Below are 15,270 nucleotides of genomic sequence, written 5' to 3'. Positions count from 1 at the left end.
TGTTGTTTCTAACGAATAAAAAGCTTTGATATGTGGTTGGCTTTATTACCAGTCATTAGCTTATCGCCAGAAAATTGCAATAAGTAATTGGTTTTTGATTATTAAATTTCCAGTTTTTAACTGTAACAGAAACTCAATGAAGGAAATCTGTTAATCGTAATTCTTGTTTCGTATATAACAGATTGGTTTTACCACTGAGCCACACCTGCACCGTCATCTCCGCTACTGTACTGACGTTGCACGTGTGGTGAATGCACCTATCTTCCATGTCAATGCTGATTATCCAGAGGAGGTGGTTTATGTGTGCAAGGTCGCAGCAGAGTGGAGAGCAAAGTTTGGCAAGGATGTCGTTATAGATCTGGTAAAGAGCACTGATTTTTAGTTTTACACAGAAATGTAGCACTGCTGTAAAAAAATACTGTAGAATTTTCATTGATTTAGTGTGGTCGAGGAAAATGTTAATATCCAACAATTATTCTGATGAAGAAAAAAATTTACATACTTTTATCTTCAGGAACTGAAATTGATGCATGTTTCATTAAATTCATCATGATGTCAAGTACATATATATAGGTGTATATATGAGTATGTTACATATACATTTAAAGCAATTGCTGTTAATATTTTTCTAATTTTTGAAATATTTTTAATATAATTTGATTTGAAATAAAAAGAAAAAATGGGAGGCAGTTTAAACTAATTAACCGAGTATGTACTGATGTACACTGGACATGTTTATTTTTGCCTTTATATAACAAGAACTTCAGCAAATTCGTACTGGTGTTTCATTTAAATTTCAGGTATGTTATCGTCGTTTTATATATGAAATAGATCAAATCTAGGCTTTACCTGCAAGCCTCCACACTACAAATTTACAAACAGCCAACTGCTCGTTTTGTCAAGTATGCTGAAAAGCTCATCCAGGAAAACGTTGTGAAACAGCATGAGTATGAGGTAAGTAGTCAGAAAATGTCTGACAAATCATTCATAACGGCTCAAGAAAAGTGGGAAAAAAATTTGATATCATTTCACAGACACTTAATTAATTCTGTTCATGAGGTAATGAGGCTGTGATCTCTATAGTAAACCAGATTACGTTAAGTGATTGTATCATCCAAAGAAAAAAGAGGACTCACAAACATATCTGTTTCTGCTCTGTTTTCAACATACATAATGTATCAAAGTTATAATTCAAAAAGCCCAGGGGGCCTCAAATACAAAATTTGGGTAAGTCAGGTTGTGCTTATTTGCAGGGCAGTGAAATAGAATTCATTTGTAGTTCATTTTGAACAGTACTTTATATATAGATGGGCTTATTCCCAGGTCAATTTCATGTTCAACTTTTCAATTTTGACAGAACTAGGCCAAATCAATCTTGAGGTATCACATAGCACTTCTAGTAAAATAATGTCTACAGACAGTTTTTTGATTTCATGTTAGACTATTTGTCTGCATGTTGCATATTTTACAACCATTAAATTTCTACATTATCAGAATAATTTTGTTATTTTAATGAATTTTGTTTCTCTCAATTTTTAAGGAAGAGGAAAAGAAATATGATGCCATCTGTGAGACTGCGTACATTGAATCTAAAAAGCAGACAGCCGTGAAAAACTCGGACTGGCTTGACTCCCCTTGGGGTGACTTCTTTGGCAACCAGGACCCAATGAAAAATCCAACAACTGGAGTCACTGAAGATGTTTTGGCTCATATTGGAAGTCAAGTCAGCACTGTGCCTGAAAACTTTGACATTCATGGAGGTAAGACATAAAATTTCATGGACTGTTGTACATTGGATGTCTTAATTTCTATTTTTAGACTGGCTGGAAATTTGTAAAAGATAACACAGTTCAAAAGATTCTGTAATAAATCATAATATCTCAAGTTGTAACGACATCAACAACTAAAAAAAAAAAGAAATTGAAAGAGATAACAATCTTTGGTTTTCATGTAGTATTGACATTTTTCATTTATCATTTTTGTGGAGAAATTTTGTATTGGAGGTATTAAAATTGTGGAAAACTATTTAAAACATAATCATATTTTTTACCTTTTCATTTCTGCATGATGAAATAGGCCTCAAGCGTGTGTTACGTGGGCGAGCTGACATGGTTAAAAATAGGATGGCTGACTGGGCCTTAGGGGAAGCATTTGCCTTTGGTTCACTGGTCGGGGAAAGCATTCATGTACGACTCAGTGGACAGGATGTAGAGAGAGGCACATTTAGGTAATTTACTAAAACAATACCTCTTCTCAAACTATTTTTCTAATGTTTCCTTTCTGTTTTGTCCATTTTAGATTTAAAGACTTTATTCCTAGTATATAATGTAAACTATTTTATTTTTACTTGAAATCCACATGATTATTAGATGCAGTTTTTATGTGGAAGAGATGTTGAGTTTTTTTCACTGATGAATAAAATGCTTGGGCAAAAAATCTATAACCTTCTGACCTCTATAACTAGGCTCTATGCTGGTCATTCATGTAATGAATTTGGTAGTGTAGTCATCAAATCTTTTCAACTGGTTGTGATGTAAGAACAGCAATTCGACATCTTACCTTTACTGTTACAGCCATCGTCACTGTGTGCTGCATCATCAAAATAAAGACAAGGTCACATACGAACCCCTGAACCATCTCTACCCAAACCAGGCGGAATTCAAAGCTCACAACAGCTCACTATCTGAGTTTGGTGTCTTGGGTAAGTTCATCACACATCCTGAATTATGCCCTCGGATGGAAAGATCAGGGGCGTATTGTTTTTATGCCATCAGTTTGTTTGTCTGTTGTCAACTTTAACCTTGCCCATAAATATTGCACCGTTAGAGATAAGGCTTTCTTATTTGGCATGTGTGTTCATTGTGACAAGACATTTCCGATGGTACCAACATTTTGACCATGTGACTTTGACATGACCTTTTACCTGCATTTGAAAAATTTGAACATTTACCATAACTGTTGAACTAAAACTGTCAAATCATTATTACAATGAAGACATAAGTGATTCGCAAAGTGTGCATGCAATTAGCTTATGTCTTACACAGTACAGTTTTAACATACCACTTCAGAATTCTGTTGCTTCTGTTGGAATTGTGTTTCACAAACACATCTTGTTAATCTATACTACATTTTACCAAGTTTGACTTGATCACCCCTACAGCATTATACATTCTCCTTAACGAGATAAGATGGTGAACAAGGATACCTTAAGTTGCTGTTCTTAATAAAAAAAAAAACAGAAGTGTTGTTTGGTTTTCAAACTAAGAAACAAGTATTAGTTTGTAGTCCTCTAGTGATGTGTTTATGTAAAAGGAGACAGATGGCACACGTCATCATGTAACCTATAATGGGCACTGTAAGTTTTGATACACTATTGCCCCACTTATTTTCATTATTTTCTATTAAAGTGATCAAGTAATATTCTGACAAATACCTTCTTTGTGATCTGGATGTTAAAGGACATCTGATACAAGTGTCTTATTATTTCACAGATTTTTTTATCACGTTAATATACAGATATATAACCAAAAAATATTATCCCTGTGAATATAATCGGCTATATGGTAGTTGATGTACATCTCCATTCGTCTGGTTCATTATGTTTATAATGTATGTAAAGATAAATTTAAAAAATACATCATCATATGTTATCTTCCTGATATACAGGACAAGACCGACTGTTTTATAATAAGTTTAATCACAAAATGGATATTAAAATTTCTATTTTAATGTTACAGGGTTTGATCATGGTTATTCCACTGACAAACCAAATGCCTTGATTATTTGGGAGGCACAGTTTGGAGATTTCCACAACACAGCCCAGTGTATCATTGATCAGTTTGTCTCCAGTGGTCAAGCTAAGTGGACACGCCAGAGTGGACTGGTCATGCTGCTTCCTCATGGCTATGACGGCATGGTCAGTATAAAAACAAAAACAAATTTTATTAAGCTTTTAGAAAATGTCTGAAATTACAGAAACACCTGGGTTTTTTTTTTTCATCTTAAATCTTTGTGACTTTTTTGAGTTATTTTGTATTTTTCACTTCAGGGTCCAGAACACTCAAGTGCAAGGCTGGAACGGTTCCTTCAGATGTCCAGTGATGACTCTGATCATTTCCCTGTAAGTCTGATCTCTAATGTAGAATTCATCGACCACTCCTACAAGTTGATGCCCACACAAAGTAATGAATACTTCTATAGGACATCAAACTACCTGATATTTTACTGACATCATACAGACAGTTCTATATGGATTAACTGGTCGCACATTGACAATGGAGTGACTATTCCAGAAAGTCCTGTAATGACATATTGTTTAATATCTTGAAGAGTTGGATGACTGTGATAACATGAATATTGTTTTAATGAAGCTTTAAGGATTTTCAATCTCTTCATTCATTAATTAATAATTTCATAATTAATGTTAGACATCGTTGAAGAAATTATTGAACCCTGAACTAGATTGATTAAAATCATAAAAATGTGATATATGTTATAAATGGTGATCAGATTTCTCATTGACTTGTCTGAATTGTGTTGTGCAGGTGGAAAATGAGAACTTTGAGATGCAGCAGTTGTATGATATCAACTGGTTTGTGTGTATGCTGTCCACTCCCGCTAACATGTTCCATGTGTTACGTCGACAGATTGCTCTTCCTTTCAGGAAACCGGTATGTGGAGGTTTTAACTTTGTAGACCTGAAATATTGTACTTCATCAATTTGTGATGATTCTTAGACCTAAACAAAAATAAAATATATATTTCTTCATATTTAATCTGTTTGGGTAGAAACCCCAAATGTCCTGGTTTGATTATTGATATTGATTTTGGATGATTTTGGTTGTCTTAACTAAAATACCACACTTAAGACCCCTGGTATTACTGATAGTCTTAACAGCACAAACCAGCTGTAAAAGTCCAATTTATTTCATTACCTGGCATCTACTGTAAAATTCTATTGAAAAAAATACCACACTTTAGAACCCTGGTATTACTGATGAGTCTGAAAAGGGGAAAAAAACAGCTGTAATATGCAGTTTATTTCATTACATGGCATCTACTATAAAATTCTATTGAAATTTGCCCTTCACTCGTGTCTTCTGTGCAATTTTTAAATATTGTTAAATCTGATCTTTCAGTTGGTATGAATGTTTGAAAAAAAGATTGTGATGGTTTCAGTTGATTAAAAGGTTGTAAAATTGTTGAAGAATTGCCTCATGTTTCCTTGGAATCAGTACCTGGTATGTTCTGGTGTAATTTGTATGTTATCTTTCCTTTAAAGCTGATTATTATGACGCCCAAGAACCTGCTACGTTTGCCTGAAGCAAGGTCAAGTTTCGATGACATGTTGGAAGGTACCAGGTTCCAGCGTGCCATTCCAGAAGAGGGATTACCATCGGAGAATCCAAATGCTGTTAAGAAACTGATCTTTTGTAGTGGAAAGGTCTACTATGAACTGGTCAAGGAAAGGGATTTGAAGGGCAACACAGACAAAATCGCCATCGCTAGGATAGAACAGGTATGTTGATTAGCTTGTTCCTGTAAAGTAAAATTTAAGGCCAGACCATGTAAATGTTCAGCTTTTACAGCACTAAAAGCAAGTTTGAGATTTTTTTCCCTCATTGTCAAGACATTTCACATTGCCAAGTAAGATTGATGGGTTATGAGTTATTGCAGTTGATGTTAGATATAGGAGGAAAAAGCGTTTTTTGGGATTTGTTTGTAGTTTTATTATCTTTAGAACAAGGACTGAAACAGTACTTTTCAAAAAGAAATATATAACAAAATGTATTATTGTATCATCTAAAGTAACAACCATGTTTTAAACATTTTGTTTGTTTCTAGATCTCGCCTTTCCCTTATGATCTGGTGAGGAAGGAGATCGAGAAATACTCGGGAGCTAAAATTGTGTTTGTCCAAGAGGAGCCAAAGAATATGGGTGCTTGGTGCTACGTGCAACCCCGCATGACTACAGTTCTCAAACGTATTAATTCTAACCGCGAAATCAAGTAAGTCTTATGTGATGTAGGTCACTTAGATCACAATATTCGAAAAGTAATCACATTAGGTTAACTGCTTGGTTTTGTTTGCCACAACAAAGGAGGGGGAAGTGAGACTTATGGTGTTAGAGTTTCATCATGTTGGTGTCCTCACAAAACATAAGTAGTGTCTAGATTCTTAGAAAGTGTGAATAGTACAGCAGTCAAAATTTTAACTAGACCTTGGGATGTACAATGCAAACCTAGGCAAAAAAAGATTGGAATTACTTAACTCATCTTTTGAGTGAAAAGCAGAAAAGTTTGATGGATTTTGAAATTTGCAAGAATTGGGCATTATCTTTACCGAATTCGTCACTGTAATGAGTCAAAGCGGGTTAAAAGTGTGCATTGACGATTAATGTAAATCCTCTAAATTCTTGCTCATATAGATTTTATTTTTTCAGATATATTGGACGGGATCCATCTGCAGCCACAGCTGCAGGCAACAAACAACTCCATATGCAGGAGCTCTCCAAATTCCTCAATGATGCTGTGCACCTTTAAATAAAAAGACTTTTGTACCCAAGGGAGATAAGCAAACTTTGATAGAGTAAAAAGTAGACTGAGAAGGGAACTCAGAGGAAACAGACTTGCATAATGATTTTGTATTGTTTATGCTTCATAAAGTTTTTTTCTCCTGAAAGCCAAGTGACACTGTTTGTGATTGGTTTCTAAAGGGAATGCTGTTGAAACCACTGACTTAAATTTCATGTGTTGTTGACACACTGGAATGCTCGATCTGATTTTTGTTGAGAAGTAACATTTATGTTGTTCCACTCTGATTCATGGCACCGATATCTTTATTAAGTATTCAGCACAGCAAAACTTACCAGATGGAAAATCTGAAGTTGTATTCTTTTCAACCAACCTCAGTTTCCATGTCAATACAATTTTTTTACTGGGAGGTGATGGGCCAGCTTGATTAATACAGAAAGGCAGTAGTCCAAGGCACTTATGTCGATCTTTTGACTAGATCATATTGACCATGCACAACTTAAAATCTCTGAATAGCATCAGATATAGTACAGTCTGAGTTTAACCAAACCATCTATTTGCTGGCTTGTTACTAATTAAATCTCTAGACCATCTCGATTCTTCATACTTCATCGATGCTTTTGGTTGCATATGATAACATCAGACTTGAAAAAGACTCTGGAAATATATCCAGATCATTAAAACTGAAATGGATGGATTTCAAACTTTTCTTCACTGTTTTTACAATTGCTTATTGTCCACAGATTAAATACTTTGTTAGTTATAAACAAATTTGGTTATTTAAAAAAAAAGGATAAAAGCACTTGGTATCCAGTTGCACCGTTTGTGCTCTATTTGGCCAGTTGTCTGAGATAAGGAGTGTTTTGATATTGAATACCTGGACTATTTTTATAGGCGTGTATATATTTTTAACTGAGTTATTATCCAAGCTACGAGCATCTGTTGTAAATATGTATAAAGAGATGTCAGTGGCTCATAGGCACATTTTTGCGGTGAAATCATCACAGATTATCACAAGGAAATGATGAGAAGGTTAGCGTTTCATAGTTGTCATTAGATATGAAGTTGTCATTTTACTTTGCTATATATAGAGGATTTATATTTGATCTTCGTAAGTTAAACTAATGTAGATTTGGGCTATTGAGATCTGATACTTGTTTAACCTCCTTTTTGTTTTGTTCTCATCGTAAGTCTTGCATTTTTTGACAATGAGTATTTAATTGTGAATGGAGCTATATATTTAAATTATTAATGGTCACAGAGCATATTTTTTAGTGCTTCCTGTTCTTTCGTTGTTGGATGTAGGGCAAGTTACCTCCCCTTACTAAATGAGGAACCGGTTGCATTCCCTTTTTAAGAAAGAAGAAAATTGATTAAAAATTCATAAAAAATTCTGGATAAATCATATCAAAAATTATGCATGTGTGAAATTTATTTTCTTGTGTCATATTAATCAACTTAATGGAATTTTTCTTAAACAAATACATATGATATCCTTGAGTGGGTTAAGTTAACACCGTGAAAGGTTTATCTGTCATTGTTTTTGTTCTGTTCTTATTTCTAGATGGCAAAAAAATATAAAATGACAACAATGGTATGACTGATTGCAACAAAATTGTTATTTTGTTTCTTTGTGTGTCTTACCTGCAAACAACACAAACTGCAGTTTTATGGAAACTCCTGAGATGATATCTGAAAATGTCTCTTCTCTGATCATCTTCCTTTTCGAGGGATGTTTTTGGCCAGATGTTGACCCTGAGAAAATAACCTGAAACATGAGATGACAAGTCAGCTAGAAATATCAGAGGATTTAGAGAGGGTAGATGTTAGATGTAAACAACAGGGGTTTGTTTTAAGTATGGCTCTGAAATTATTTTTACATTTATCTAAAAAAATCACATTGGGTTCAGTGTTCATTTTCAGACATTGATTTCAAAAACATAAGTTCTGTTTCATCATTAGTTGAATAAGAAAATCTCATTGATGGTTGAACAGTATTTTGAAAATAGTAAAGCTTAGAACATCAAGTGTTTGCTAAGATTCAGTCTCATACAGTTTAATTTTATTATTACATGTATTTGGTTTTCTTTTCTTAAAGTTATTTTAAGTTTTAAGTTTGTTCAACACAGTTAAAATAACATATCCTGTATACAAGTTTTGAAGAAAAATGCTTTCAGAATGGTCATTTGAAATAAGACATCTTTTGACAATCAATTACTCCAAATATGGAATGTTGGCTGTTCACGAAAGGTGAATTTTCTCCACATTTATACCTCACCCGGTAAAATATCAAGAAGTATTAATTGATAGGAAATCCAAGGACTTGTTATTTCAAGGAGGTCATTTTTTTTTATACAATTGACGTTTGAATTATAAATGTATTTCTATAATGAGCAGTGCCTTTGTATAATTAAGGTAGTGTTAGATTTTTTGCTCCAATTTTTTTTTGGTTGAAGATGTTGAAAATAGGTCAGATTCACTAGTACCAGAACTGAATTCAGTACTGTATAACTGGAATTGATTCCACCAGCATTTTGGGAAGCTATATTTAATTTTGTCGTGTAAATATTTTACCTAATACAGTCTTCAGTTTATCTTTGTTAGTGTTAATTTAAAACATTGTTAAAACTTTCTTTTTTCGCTTTTATTTTATAGTTATCCAAACTTTTATTAATTTTGTTATCTGTAGAATATATTTCATTAATTATGATAGAAAAATGTTTCTGAAATATAATCTTGTGTTATGATGACTCGTGTATAATTTCCAAAAAGTACATTAGATAAAAAATTCCTTGTTGCAGATTTTTCAACAAAACTTGAATCAAATGATTAAATGAATATTTGATGTGGAGGATTATTGTAATTTAAAATCAATTTATGATATCAAAAAGTTTCACCAAAAAAGATACTGTACTGATAGAATCATATCAAAAGGGTACTTTAAAAAGATAATATCAGATATTTGATCGGTTCGATCATTGTTCAAAACATTCAACCTGTCATCAGGGGATATAGCACACCTTCATTTCAATGTTAAATTTTCTATCATCTGAAATGATTAAAGTACAGGTTAAGATGGAAAGATTTTTTTTTTCAATTTGGGTTGTTTTTTTTCTTTTCTTTTTTTTATTTGAGACAAATTTATCAGTTATATGAATTTCAGATTTTAAAAAGTATCAGGTCATTTAAATTTTTATTTGTTTATCGATCTTCAAAGTTAGATTTCAATTTGAAAGCATATACATTTTAATGTACATGTTTATATGCTATAACACTAGAAGGACAATCTACATCAGACCATATGTATAATGGATCCATTTTAAAGAAACTATTTGTCTTAAGGATGGAAGCAATTTAAATAATATCCTTCCAGATAGTTTGGGAAGCAAGTGTTGACGATGAGAAGTAATAGCAGATATGAATATTGCAGTCTTCGATGAATAATCCCAGATACAGGAAATCGAAACCGATATAAAAAAACATCAAATATAGTAGTAGTGGTTTTGAAAGATAGTAAAAATGATTCTAATTCACATTTTGATTCAAAAATTCTGTGTTTGACCATACCGAAAATTCAAGATTGTGTGCACTTTGTCAGTTTCTCAGCAAAGTTTTTTTTTTGCAGACACTGCTGCAAACTGTGATTCCTCTGTCTTTTAATGTTCAGCAGCAATTGTCATTTTTAATGAATATCATTCTGTGCCAGCTTTCTTGCAAGAAAATGGTGATTAATTTTTATTACACACAACACGTTTCCTGAGAAGGTATCATTGTTTCTTTATTGTACTGAGACCAGAAGAAGGTGAAATAATGGCATCGCTACTCTATAAGATACCCAGAGTAAATTTTATTTGCTTACCTCTGATCAACACTGGCTGTATTCTCTGTTATTGTTTGTACAATAAAAACTTTTTGGGATTTTTTTTTCATGACAAATTCCAGAATATCATAAAACTATGTGAGATTTTAGTTGTGTTGTTGTTTTTATACTCTGCCGAATGAGTTACTTTGGGAAAACCTTGTCCAGGATTATATCATCAAATTTGTTTTGGACTTCTATGTAGGTCTTGTGTTGATACAAGAAAATGACAGAACGTCAGAATAATCAGCATTTGAATTTTTTACTCTGTACATTACCATATCTCATTACACCCAACCCCCATGCAATACATGCAACCAAGTTAGGGGGCATACTGGAATCACTGTCTGTCTGTCTATCTGTCTCTCTGTCCGTTAAGAAAGTTTGTCCAGACAACTATCAGTGATACTATTTTCAAAAAAGATGGTTTCCATGGTGACCAAATGAAGGCCCCTTGGAGAAATGTTGTTGGGACAACCCGTCCGAAACCATTGTTGGTGACAGTTTTAGCTCTAAAAAATCCTTTATTCTCGTCAAGAGAGCGTTCTTGTCGAGAAAAGCGAGCAGCAACACATAAGACAGTGTACCGTGATTGAACGTGTGTTGTGAAAATCACGACTAAATGCCAAAGAGAGCGGGAATCCGCGAGACTCTGTTTTACACAATGTAGCTTATGTGATTACATGACTACCCAAAGGGCGAAAAACTCACTTAGGTATTTTTATACGTCCACTTTTGAGCTATCTGACGCCAACTTATATTTATAAAACGTATTTTCTACATAGTGTTGATAGATTTTCTAGTATGTTTGATTTAGAGCCAGTGGAATAACAAAGCTATGTTGATTTAACCTTGGGCTTTGCGTATAATCAGCATTCATTCTCTATATCATCTGTCTTCTGAAAACATGCATTACCACCGTGATTTGGTCACAAATTGATGACCTGCACAGTTTCCTGTTTGTATGATAGTATTAGGTATTGTACATAAAATTTAAACTGAACGAGAAGTATACACACGTAAAACAAAGCACGCAAGATTATATCCGTGTGTTAAGAAATTAAACGTATTCATCGTTTCCATTGCCTCGACTCCGATTTATTCACTTAAAAAACGCACACATCAAAAAGGTCCTGGAGAGACCACAGGCACTCGAGGCCAGGATATTATTTTTTAAACATTGATTTTTGTTTTAGCACTCATGATTGACGTTATTTAAACGAAATATCAGCAGAATTCAAGTTTATGTGCCGGTTGACAAATCCGAGGTCCACGGTCATTAAAAATACACAAGGCAAGCAACTCCAGATTTTAAAAAATCGACCCCTCGCTTGGAAACTGGCTCAAAAAAAGTAGTTATGATAAGTTCCTTGTAAAACAATATGTATCCGTAGGTAGTGTGTATATTTACCTTTTATTTGGTGCATAACATTACAGGCAACGAGAAATTCACAATACGTACACGAGATTAACATCTCAATAACCGGAGATTTTATCGTCCATGTAATTATCTTTGACGGAAGTAACATGCCATTTCAAGGGCGGTCACTCCGACTTTTTGGGAGAGGAGTTCCGGATAGCACTATACCAGTGAACAGGTAAGAAAGGTTCCGATGTCATTACGCGCGTAACTTCAAAATAGATATTTTTATTTCTACAAATACATTTGCGGGGATGGAAAAATAATGGCTGGGCAAAGAAAGTCCACATTTGCCAACTCGGATACAATATCATGGTAAGGGATTATACAGAATGCATCAACTTTCAATCAAGCTGGCGGTAATGAGAATTTTTTTTTCAAAAAAAAAAAAAAAAAAAAAAAAGAAAAAAATCATGCAGATAATGAAAAAAGGGCGCAATTTATGAAAAATATCGTGGGGGAAATATATTAACTTAGAAATTGGAAATTAAATGATTTTTTCCATAGTGATTTTTGTCAACTTATTGAGAATATTTGAAAAGAGGCGCAATTTATGAAAAATATCGTTCCTTAGATAAAGCCCTACACCGTTTGCAGCAAAAAAATACATTGACCTTTATTCAAGGTCACTTTGGTCCAATGTGTTGATTTTTTAAACGACTTATTCCGATTAACCAAAAGTCCAGGGATCATGATGTTTGTTAAAAGGTTTCTTGGGTGAAGGGCAACAAAGTTTGAGAAAAGATATTACTTTGACATTATATTCAAGGTCATGGATAAACCCTTAAATAACATCTTCTGATAACCAAAAAGGCCTTGGGTCATGATATTTGGTCAGGAAGTCCATTGTATGGATGTTTGCCAAAACTTACAGTACATGTAGCAATACAAGCCCTTTGGGCCTCTTGGTTAATAAGTAATATTTATTTCTTTTCAAATATTCTCAATAACTTGACAAAAATCACTATGGAAAAAATCATTTAATTTCCAATTTCTAAGTTTATATTTCCCCCACGATATTTTTCATAAATTGCGCCCTTTTTTCATTATCTGCATGATTTTTTTTTTCTATTTTTTTTTTTAAAAAAATTCTCATTACCGCCAGCTTGATTGAAAGTTGATGCATTCTGTATAATCCCTTACCATGATATAGTATCCGAGTTGGCAACTGTGGACTTTCTTTGCCCAGCCATTATTTTTCCATCCCCGCAAATGTATTTGTAGAAATAAAAATATCTATTTTGAAGTTACGCGCGTAATGACATCGGAACCTTTCTTACCTGTTCACTGGTATAGTGCTATCCGGAACTCCTCTCCCAAAAAGTCGGAGTGACCGCCCTTGAAATGGCATGTTACTTCCGTCAAAGATAATTACATGGACGATAAAATCTCCGATTATTGAGATGTTAATCTCATGTACGTATTGTGAATTTCTCGTTGCCTGTATTGTTATGCACCAAATAAAAGGTAAATATACACACTACCTACGGATACATATTGTTTTACAAGGAACTTATCATAACTACTTTTTTTGAGCCAGTTTCCAAGCGAGGGGTCGATTTTTTAAAATCTGGAGTTGCTTGCCTTGTGTATTTTTAATGACCGTGGACCTCGGATTTTTCAACCGGCACATAAACTTGAATTCTGCTGATATTTCGTTTAAATAACGTCAGTTATGAGTGCTAAAACAAAAATCAATGTTTAAAAAATAATATCCTGGCCTCGAGTGCCTGTGGTGTGAATATCTGATGTTTTATAATGACGCTTCTAAATGGATTCGTTCAACACCGACGATTTAAGTTCAACAGTTTTGTACAGTTTGTCGGAATATGAACTTACTGATTCTGCTGATGATACCGACTTAACTACAGGTGTAAATCTTGGACGATCCGATGTCGAATGTAATAATGGTATATTATCGGACACATTTTTGAAAACTCATTGTCTGCAGGCATCAGATTTTGGTGATTCTCCGCCGTCTGATCTTATACGTTCGAACATAAATTGTGCTGATGAATATTTATTTTTTCCACGTCGTGAGTCTTCAGTAAAAACATTTACGCCCAGAGTAACTACTGATACAGCCTGTAATAAACGTTTTGCTGCTTACACTAAGAAACATACTTCTGTGTGTCGTATTAGTTCTAATAACCACAAACCTTTCACCATGGACATATCTAAGTGCCGGAAATTTTCAGGCTTAGCCTATGAGAATGCTGCGAAGTTTATGCAGGAGTTTCAGTCTTATGTCAATTTGTACTCTTTGGCTGGAGACCCCGACAACCAGATAGACGATAAACGTGTGCCATTATTCCATCTCTTACTGCATGGACCGGCTCAGACCTGGTTTAATACAAACAAATTACATGACCAAAAGTGGGAAGTTGTACAGCAGGCCTTCCAAGATGAATACACAAAACTCTCTGCTTCAAGTCCGGCCCTACTTCTAGAAGTGCAAAATTTTGTGAACATGACACTTTCGCCCCACGAGCCACTTGAGGATTTTTACGCCCGACTTATTGAAAGGGGCCAACGGGTGGGCAAATCTGATGTCGAAATATTGTCCAAGTTTATTTCTGCACTGCCGGAAAAGTTGCAGTTTTTTGTAAGTGCCGGTCAGCCGATGGACAGTCACTCTGCATTGACAGCTGCACAGATGGGTAGCTTATATGGTTTTCGTTCTGGGGATGCTAGTGTGTCACATCTGATACCTGTGTCTAGTAACACCGGTGGTACTCCAACCAGTGTGTCGCATGTAGCCCCTGTGTCAACTACTAGTACCAATGCTGACTTGAACTCTATTGTTGAGAAACTTAATACAGTCGTAGACAAGATGGCAAATACACATCTAGTTAACTTAGAGACACATGAACGATATGGGCGTTCCCCTGATATTACCACGTCACGTGTACGCGAGCGCGCACCAGACAGAACAAGCCCTTATAACCGTGCTGGTTTCATAACATGTCATCGGTGTGGAGGTAAGGGACATAAGCAATTCGAGTGTTTATGGAATGGACAAGGTATTCCATCACCTGATGTAATCTGCCAACTATGTTGTCAGGATGGCCATACCGCGTTAATGTGTGGACAGTTAAACTACCAAGCCCCGGCGAGGAACTCACGGCACAACTCTCCGGGCCATGTACCTCCAGTGCCATACCAATTCCCCAGACCACCTCAATTTCCACATATGATGCCACCACACTAGAAACTGACTCTGACACAAACACTGACTTTAAGTCTGATGGTGCCACAAAATCAGATATGAACTCGCATTTCTTGTACATGCCTGTCAAATTTGGTAACTTAGATGTTGCTGCTTTGATTGATACGGGTAGTCAGATAAATGTCATGTCCCATTACATGTATGACTCAATTCCTGCCCATTGTAAATCATCACTTTGTGTTGATAGTTGTACCAACATTGTTTTAGCAAATAACCAAACAATCCACGT

General features: G+C 34.7%; 1 pseudogene; it reads left to right on the top strand.

Moving 5' to 3' along the window:
* Positions 1-181: 181 nt before the first annotated feature.
* On the top strand, positions 182-10,502 carry LOC132546664 (2-oxoglutarate dehydrogenase-like, mitochondrial; annotated as a pseudogene).
* Positions 10,503-15,270: the final 4,768 nt, after the last annotated feature.

The sequence above is a fragment of the Ylistrum balloti genome, unplaced genomic scaffold, assembly GCF_031769215.1.
Source record: "Ylistrum balloti isolate Yb309-2 unplaced genomic scaffold, AGI_CSIRO_Ybal_v1 Utg369902, whole genome shotgun sequence".
Classification (NCBI taxonomy): Eukaryota; Metazoa; Mollusca; class Bivalvia; order Pectinida; family Pectinidae; genus Ylistrum; species Ylistrum balloti.
The sequence above is the reverse complement of the archived record's forward strand: the minus strand, read 5'-3'. Positions and strand labels throughout refer to the sequence as shown.